We start from the raw sequence: 9,270 nt of genomic DNA, 5'->3' as shown, positions 1-9,270 counted from the left end.
GCGCGCTCGCTCTGCGCATGTCCCAGAAAGGCCCGGGGCGCGAGAGTGGCAGGTTCGAATCCTTGCCTCCCTTCCTCGGCCTTCCCGCCGTCCTCCGCCGCCAGCCATTTTAGCAGGACCGGGAGCAGAAAACGGCCCGAGTTGATGCCCGGGCTTCTGAGCCTACGCTGGAGTCTCGCCCCGAGAAACACAGAATAAAAGCCAAATGGAGCAGACCGAAGGGTCTCGCAGTCTGGCGTCGCTGCCCACAGCGGCTGCCAAGTGCCTGCCGGGCATGATCAGCACCACACGCTAATCCACGGAGCTATCCAGCTGATGAGGGCAGGACTCCGATGTACTGCCTCTGACCCTGGAGGTTCCGCTAGCTGCTAGAAGTCAAGAGATTGTTTTTCTAGCGGTCGGTAGTTAGCTAATAGCAGAGCCCTACTGAGTTTATCAAATTCCCTTTAAAGGTATGTAAGCTAGTAGCCATTTCTCCATCTGGAGGAAGCCGATTTTGTTTGTTTATGCATTGTGAGAAGTGCAGGATAACTCTTACACGCACTTAACTTGCGTGCGTTCAGCTTTACACGCTTGGCAAAAAAAAAATAAAAAGGGGGTGGAGGAAATGACTTTGGCAAGCCCCACCCACCATTGAACCCAATGTGTTTTGACTACTTGTGATTTTAGCTTTATGCACTTGCCCCAGAATGCAACCCTTACGTAAGTTGAGAGTCGTCTGTACCCCATTTTGTCCGGCTTGAAATGAATCTACTGCCAACCACTGTTGTATGGCCGCAATTTCTAGCAGTAAGAATGTAACTCCGCTACTGGATTGGTCCAAAGGTCCATCTACTAGGCCAATGTTTTCTTCTCATGGTAGCTAACCAGATGTCTATGGGAGGGCTGCAAGCGGAACACTCCCCTCACTTGTGATTTCCAGAAGCTGGTATACAAGAACATACCATCCCCGATGCTGGAGACAATATAAAGCCATTATGGTTAGTAGCAATGAATGGCTGTTTTCCTCCACAAATTTCTCTATGCCCTCATTTAAAGCCATCACTACATCTTATTTGAGTGAATTCTATAATTTAAACTATGTACTGTTTGAAGTTCCTCTCAAAGAGAAAAACTGCTCTCAATCCACTTTCTCTACATCATGAATAATGTTAGAATCATGTGCCCACCACCCAAATCCAGTCACTTCCCCCTCTTCATAAACCAAAAATACCCAGGCACTACTGCTTTTCCTCATGAAGGTGATGGTCAATCACTTGTTTCAGGTATCTTTTCTGTACCTGTCCTAGCTCTAGGATTTACGTTTTGAGATGGGACCATCAGAACTGTACACTGTTTGAAATACAGACACGTAATAGCTGGCTGCTTTGTTTTCAGTCCTTTTCAAGTAATTCTTTGCTTAAAATATGCTTCCTTCCTCTCATAGGACTCCTTTAGCCATAAAAGTGCCTTGCATTTCTTCACACTAGGAGGGTAAAGATATATGCAACATAAAATATATGTTGTAGACATGCAGTTCTCTCCCCCACACATAAACATGCTGGGGACATGCTGGCGCCACACAGTACATGGTAGTGTAAAAGTCCCTATGCATAGCAAGACAGTTTATATAGGGCATGTGAATTATGTTGCTGGGAGCTGGAGAGGTGTGGATAGAGCAGGGGTCAGCAAACTTTTTCAGCAGGAGGCCGGTTTACTGTCCCCCAGACCTTGTGGGGGGCCAGGCTATGTTTTTTTTGGGGGGGAAGAGGATGAGCGAATTCCTATGCCCCACAAATAACCCAAGGATGCATTTTAAATAAAAGGGCACATTCTACTCATGTAAAAACACGCTGATTCCTGTACCATCCGCAGGCCGGATTTAGAAGGCGATTGGGCCGGATTCGGCCCCCGGGCCTTAGTTTGCCTACCCATGGGATAGAGAAACAGTAATGACTGAAGATTAAGGCACTTGTGAACGCCCCAATCCTAAGTGCATTTACTCTGAAGTATAAGTCTTGTGGAGTTTACTTCCACATCAGTGCTGTGGGACTGCACTGCAGCCAGAGCGTGCCTGCCAAGCAAGGTGCGCGCTCAGAGACGTCTTTCCCATAGAGCTTAGTGGGCGCTGCACCAGAGTGCAAGGGCGGCCCAGCGAGTGGGGGAGTTGCGCGGCTTTGCCTGCGGCCTCCGTTTTCCCTGCACGCCGGAGCGTGCAGCTTGCCTCCCAAGCCCCGAAGAGGGTGGGTGGGAACGGTTTCGTCGGGGAAGCTGAAGCCTCTCCCAGCAGCTCCCTGCCAAAGCTCCCCACCAGCAAGCGAAGACCCCGCCTCTCCCTTTTCGGGCGGCTTCCCAGCAGGCAGAAGGGAACTCCAAAGCGTTTGCAAAGACTCTCCTCCTCACCCAGGAGCAGAAAGAGCTGCTGCCCCTGCGACTCAGTCCATGCTCTTTTCTGGAGACCCAGCTGAACTCTGAGCGAATTATTTCATGGGGTCTGCCCAAGGCGTTTGGCGACCCGCCCCCCAGACCCGTCCTTAGCTGTGCCCAAGTGCACTTTTATTTCTCCCTTTAAATAGCGTAGTGAAATGCAGCGGGCTGCAAACGCTCACCCCGCACGCTGCGTGTGTGGTCGTGGGCGAGGACAATCTGCTACTGTCCCGCCCCACCCACCCGCTCACTCACTTCGAGGGGATCAGGGAAGCCTGCGTGGGCGGGAGGAGCGACGCTATTTCTGCCCCGGCTCAGCTTCCTGACCACCACCCTCCTCTCCTCTCCGTCGCTGCTTTCCTCTGTCCCACTCTCTATCCAGTAAAGGAAGGGGTAGGTTCCCCCCACCCCCAGCTCTTGCCTCTCCTTCCCTGTAGTGAAATCTGTGGAATTCCCAAGTTCAGGTCAACAACTCTGGGGAACCTTTCCTTAAAAAGGTCAACAACTTTGGGGTCCGCCCACCCCTTAAAAAGGTCGACAACAATCTGTTCCTGAGAGCACTAGGCCTGCTCAGTTGGTCTGGATCTTCTGCCACAGAGACAGAAGGCTCCCACGGGTATGGGAAGAATTGCAAGCCAGGGAACCTTTTGCATCCCTGAAAGCTTTTCCACTGCTCCACAGACTTCCCCCCCACCCACACGTGTAGATCAATATCTTGCGTGCCAGCCAGCATCCTCCCGTCCAGCCTGCACAATGAATTCATCCATCACTTTGCTCTTTTCCTAATGAATATTTTCTCCCTTGTAAGGGTTGTTGCTAAAGTCTCTGCACGGCAATATTTCTCCTTCAGGATGTCACTCTGCTTAGGAGGCTGTGGTAGAGTTTAATAACAGGGCCTGCTGCTGCTGCTGCTGCTCCTTGGTGATTTTTCCCTCTCCCAAATCCATGCTCCTAACCCCCCATCTCCCCCACTTCAGTGCCAATATTTAAAATAAGAGTTATAATACATCTCCTCTGTGAGGTTTTCTGCCGTTAAGAGGTTATTATAATGAATCAAGATAGGCTTCAAAACGCTGTGGAATGCCAGAATTACATTGCAGGGAAGGTTTTCTTGCTTATATGCACAGAAGGTGCAAGGAACTGCTCTAGGTCCCTGCCCTTCTTACTAAGAATGCATATAATGCTGCATTTTGTATTACCTCGTGAAACTCAAAAGACAATGCTGTTCAGTACAGATGTTATTTCGTTTACGTCTTTTGAAGGCACCCACATTCTAACAATGGGGTTAGCCTGCAGTTAGGCCTTTTAAACAGCAGCGGGAGTCACCTGCGGAAAGAACAAACTGAATTTCTCTGAAGAGGGTTTCGGGGGATGAAGCACATGGTCAGAGTTCATAGCAAGCTGCGGGAAGGTTAACATTGTAACAAATGCTTTTAAAAACGTGCCACACAGTTTAGAGATGGTGATAGTGCAGCAGTTTTTTAGACACTCATGCACGCAATGTCCTCTGGCCACGACACAAACCACATTATAATAAGGGGGGGGGGACACCCACATGCATTGTAGAGCTTGAAAGTTCATGCTATAATAAATTTGTGATTCTATAAGATGCCCTCCTTTGCTATGAACCACAACCCCTCAGATTATTTTGTATTGTGATTTCATTCTGGTTTGGGGTTCCCTGGTTGCTTTTCTTGTTGTTAAAGTTCATTGTGCTGTCTGTGTCATATTTATTCTGTAAATGCCAGTCATTCAGTTTGGAAAATTGGAAGGAAATTGACACATGGCAAAGGACACCCTAATTGTTGGGATTCTTTTGTTTGTTACGAGGTTTAAAAATATTTCACACAGAAAAGGCAAACACATCGTCTTTTTTCTTTTCTGCCTAACGTCCCCTTGATGTTTTAAATTTATATCCCAACCTTCTTCCCAAAGCAGCTCCAGGGTGGTTAGCAACAAATGATAGAAACAATAACAATGTTTTAAAAACTTATTTTATTGGATGATGTGAAAGTGTGCTTGATTGTATGAGAGAAATGCCTGCTAATGACTGTTGAAAAACATTTGTACATAAAATCTGTGGATTTCTTTCTGATAATCAAGCTGTAAATTATCAGAGTAGGCAATAGGAAGTGTTTCCTCACACAACCCATAACAAACTAGTATAGCTCAGTTGGTTAGAGCGTGGTGCTGATAACACCAAGGTCACAGGTTCCATCCCCATGTGGGACAGTTGCATTTTTGCAGGGGGTTGGACTAGACAATCCTCAGGGTCCAACTCGACGATTCTGTAACTCACTACCACCATATGTACTGATAGCTTTAAAGGAGAGCTACATAAATTCATAAAGGAAATGTCTCTGAGTGATATAAAGCACCAACAGTAACTGGAGCCTCCAAGTTCAGAGGCAGTTTAGTTTTGAATAGAAGATGCCTGGGGAGAACAGTTGACCTTCATGCCCTGACCGTAGCCTTGCCTCATGGAAGCATTTGCACAGCCACTGTTGAAATCAGAATGCTGGAGAAGAGGGACCATTGGAATGATCCAGCAAGTCTCTCCCTCTGTTCTTATGCAGTACCCTGTGCCTGACGGAAATAAACTACACGTTCAGGAACACAATCGGATAGGCCAGATTGGATTACTGTAATGCACTCTACACGAGGACGGTTTGAAACGTAAGAGCGCTGCTGGATCAGGCCATCTAGGTGCACTCAGGTCCTCCTTGCAAATTTCCCATAGGCAACAAGAATCGCCCCACTTGCAATTGCCAGCAGCTTGTTCAGAGGGATATTGACACTAGTAGTAAAACATAGCTGTCATAGTGAGTAACCCTCAATAGCATTATCCTCCATTAATTTCTCTACTCCTCTTTTAAAACTATCCAAGTTGGTGGCCATCAGCACATTGTCTAGGACCAGATCCAGTTTAACTGACTGTGTGAAGTACTTATTTTGTCTGACACAAATCTTGCATCCTTCCACTTTATTGGATGCACCTGGCTTATAGTATCATGCAGGAGACTTCAGATTTGAGCAGAACATGCAAGTCAGCATGTTAACCAGAGTATCTAAAGCATCACTTGAAGCCCTTCCCCAACTGCCCCTCCTGTAAAATACATCATGGGTGGACAAAACAGGCCAGAGCCTTTTGGTTGAACTGCCAGAATTTGGAATAGCCTCCGAAGAGAGGCCTACCTGGCTTCATCAGTTTACCTTTCAGCAAGCCTTTTGGGATGCTGCATTTAAACAAGATTTGATTTTTTTACCTGCTTGTTTTTAGTGATAGTTGTTATTTTTTTTTTAATATATTATAAATTGAACATGTTCGTTTCCCTGATTAATTCTCATAGACAGGCAGGATATAAATATTGGAAACAATATAAATGGGACAACCAGGAAATTTCCTAGCATGCCAAACTTCATGCTAGCGATTATTATGAAAGGCACTGACACTGGAATTAAATTGCTAGTTTTGTAATGCCTTGAAATAAATCTGCCCTACAGCTAAACGTGGAATCCTGGTCACTTCCTTGCACAGAGTTGGAAGAAGACAAAATTATCCAAATGGAGAATTCATCCTCAAAACAGCTACTATCCTATGCACACCTACCCGTGTGAGTATAAACCATAAAAAAACATTGGGAGTTACTGCACGATTGTAGGCAGGTTTTTGTAATTAGCATTTTGTGTGTCTTTCCTCAGGATGGCTTCTGCTACACTATCTGGCCCGAATGTGCTATAAAAGGGAACGTTTATAAATCTTGGGTACAGAGCTGCAATGGCACCCCATGCAGGCATTGGACTGAAATTTCCCTAAGTGCACAAATACAATAGGAGACCAGTCCCCTCTGTTTCGTTGCTCCACTTTTTGATTTCCTGATAATATTCTGAAAAGCAAACTAAGATAATAACACGCCTTGCCACTGTTGACACAAGCTCAAACTGCCCCAGGTTTAAGGAGGCAGGAAGATATACCCACCAGCACACAGGATGTTGCAAAGCCACCAAGGAAAGCAAGATATATTTTTCTTAGTCTTTAATGGAAACAACCTCAACGGCTTAAGCATGTAGAAAATAATACTGTCAAGTTCTCCTTTCCTTTCTTCTTCCTCCTCCACCCCCTTTTCTTTGTTTAGGAAGGATGATAATACAGTTGTTGCATGCTGGAAACTGTACATTGTATAACCACCAAACAACAACAACAAAAAAACCCCAAACCAGAAATGAAAGCAGAAACAGGATATCCTTTACAATGAGGAACATGCAAGAATCAAGGTTAGTGTTATAGAGTTCCTCAGCAGAACTCCGGGTTTTTAATGCATTGCTCAGATTTTGATTTTGCCCCTTCTGGCAGAAGCTCATGGTGCCAATAATGGTCTAAATGTTCTGGAGCAGCAAGGACATGTCAACATCTTCACTTTTTAAGGCACGGATAATACTTTCAAAGGCCACATGAACGTACAGGAGGGCAGGCATCTTGTTCCTTTCATGCTGGCAGCTGTATAAACAAAGCCTGATATTCATTCTCTAAATATTAAATCAGATATATTTAAGTTCACAGCATTTGAAAAACCTGTAGTTCTTTTTTTTTATTTGCCTTCTTGCTTCTGGGTGTGGCAGGTATGTACACAGGAATACGATCATCGAGATCATCTTCACAGGGTTTAAAACTACGTAATTTTATATTAAAACAAAAAAAACTCCAAAAGCTCAAGCTCTCAGTTGTTTATAACAAGTGCTAAAAGGTGAGCAATATTTTCCAGGTTAACTGTTAATACATGGGGTCAAAGTAATGGGGCAAACCCTTAAAAATACAACTCCAAGACACATCATTGTACTCACAGAAGATTTACCTGATAATACACACATTCAATCGAATCAGTACTGTAATAGAATGGCCACATACAAACAATTGAAATTGGATAAAGCTATCATGTCAGTTAAAAAATGCAGAATATAAAAAGTCTCTCTCATTTTGTTCAGAAAATCTTTTCCTTTCGTCTAAAGTTTCCATTATTCTAAAACTTCACGAGAGCAGCAACACCCTATTTACTTATTTACAGTGCTTTTTTCTGGGGGTACGCATACCCCTAAACATTTTGTGAATCTTTGTACTTTTGTCCATTTACTGTATTTATTTTTCCCAGTTTGAACTATAAAATGGTGCTTTTCTTGACTCAAAATGACAGTACCCCTAAACTTTTTTTTTTTTAAGAAAAAAACGCTGCTTATTTATATATTAAATTTGTATATCTGAATCATGGGTGATCCTTCTTGACGGTACATTGAAGATGATGAAGACTTGTATGCTGTACAATAGCAGCTAATAGGAGCTGAGATATATTAGGCATTTCTAATGGGACCAGGCTGATGTTTGTGACTGAACTTGGGATTGTTTGATTTCTAAACTATTGCTGCAGCAATTGTTTACCTTTGGATAATTTTTTTACACACTTGATAAGCAATTGCCAGTTGCAATTGTATGTTTATATATGGATATTAAATTTTAAATGATCAGGCTAGATGTGTATGCGTTATCGTTGCAATCGTTTGTGTATGCTGTACAAATAACATGCCCCCTTCTTTCAAACAGCAATGCTGCTCCAAACCAGTTTGTAAAAATGAATGTGGGAATTTGAGCAGGGAAACCTGGGCTGAAGACCCAGCTCAGCTGTGAATGCAGCTGAATGGACTGTGACATGGTCATAATCTAACCTAAGTTCCCACATGGAAATGAAGCTGACCCAATAGAATCAATATCAGAACTCATTTCTTGTCAATGTGCCAATGAGACTCTTTTTGTTCTCATTATTCAGTCATCGTTTCCCCTTGACGCTCTTGGCATCACAGGAGCGAAATTAGCCGAGGTAGGGAAGATCTCTAAATTTCCCTGGAAAGCAACAGGAGACAGAGGATGCAATAGAACACAGCATTATCTGAACCATTTTGCAGGGAAGCTGATAACATACATGATGCCTATTTATGCCGCAAGTAAAGGAATTTGGCATCTACAATGGCATCTGTAAAATCCTTCAGAATCCTTAAAATTTCTTACCTAAAAAGAAAAAGCAAGTTTCTAGTCCTCATAATACCGATCGACTTAAGAGTAGTTATGGATCTGCTGGTGAGCCAGAAACCAGAGGTAAAATTGGTTGAGGATTTCACTTATTTTTACAAACTTTCTTGCCCCTCTCTTGTTACTTTTCAGTTGCTCTGAATCGGTTTCTCCTCTTTCCCAATTCTATATTCAGCAAGAGAGGGAAAGAAATAAAACAGATTTAAACCTATTTTAACAAAGCAACAATATTTATCCACTTCAGTATTTGTAGGCGTTTTCTCGGTTTGATTTTGTGTGTGTGGAAAAATCAGTGCAGTGTAGTGCAGAATGTAAAGACGTTGGTTCAGATCTCCTCACTCAGCCTTGATGACCCTTGCCTTGTCTTTCCTTCTCTCCCACCACTCTATGCCACCGAGTTATTGTAAGGAAAAGAAAAGATAGCCTTTCCTCCACGTATAGGTCCAGCGCCGAGGAAGAGTAGGACAGAAACCTGTAAATGGCTATCTCTTGTTTATTCACCTCTCAGATGAAGTTCTGGTGGCTTTTGAAAATCTCTGGATCTGACTACTAAAATCATTCCAACATAGTTATCAGTGGAAAAAGAAATTGTGCTTTCAGCTGAGTACAGACAGTTATTTATCTAGAAGAACAGGACCTATTCTTCTTTACCACTACTGATGTCATATGTTGGTGTAATGTATACAGTGCCACCTGCGGTTGGTGCAGAAGAAATGAGGGCTCCCAAAAACCTTTCATGCAGCTGATAGCCAGCATAGCAATAAATAATCAACGAGATAACAGTATTT

The 9,270-nt window shown here is 43.7% G+C and overlaps 1 long non-coding RNA gene across 1 annotated transcript; it reads left to right on the top strand.

Moving 5' to 3' along the window:
• The first annotated feature begins 29 nt into the window (after positions 1 to 29).
• Positions 30 to 9,138, top strand: LOC310679975. Its single transcript, XR_014512575.1, has 3 exons — positions 30 to 52; positions 863 to 980; positions 5,911 to 9,138. It is a non-coding gene; the product is annotated as an uncharacterized lncRNA (long non-coding RNA).
• The last annotated feature ends 132 nt before the right edge of the window (positions 9,139 to 9,270 follow it).

The sequence above is a fragment of the Podarcis tiliguerta genome (assembly GCF_965153285.1).
Source record: "Podarcis tiliguerta genome assembly, chromosome: 6".
Classification (NCBI taxonomy): domain Eukaryota; kingdom Metazoa; phylum Chordata; class Lepidosauria; order Squamata; family Lacertidae; genus Podarcis; species Podarcis tiliguerta.
Note: the sequence above shows the minus strand (reverse complement) of the source record. Positions and strands in the feature narration are given on the sequence as shown.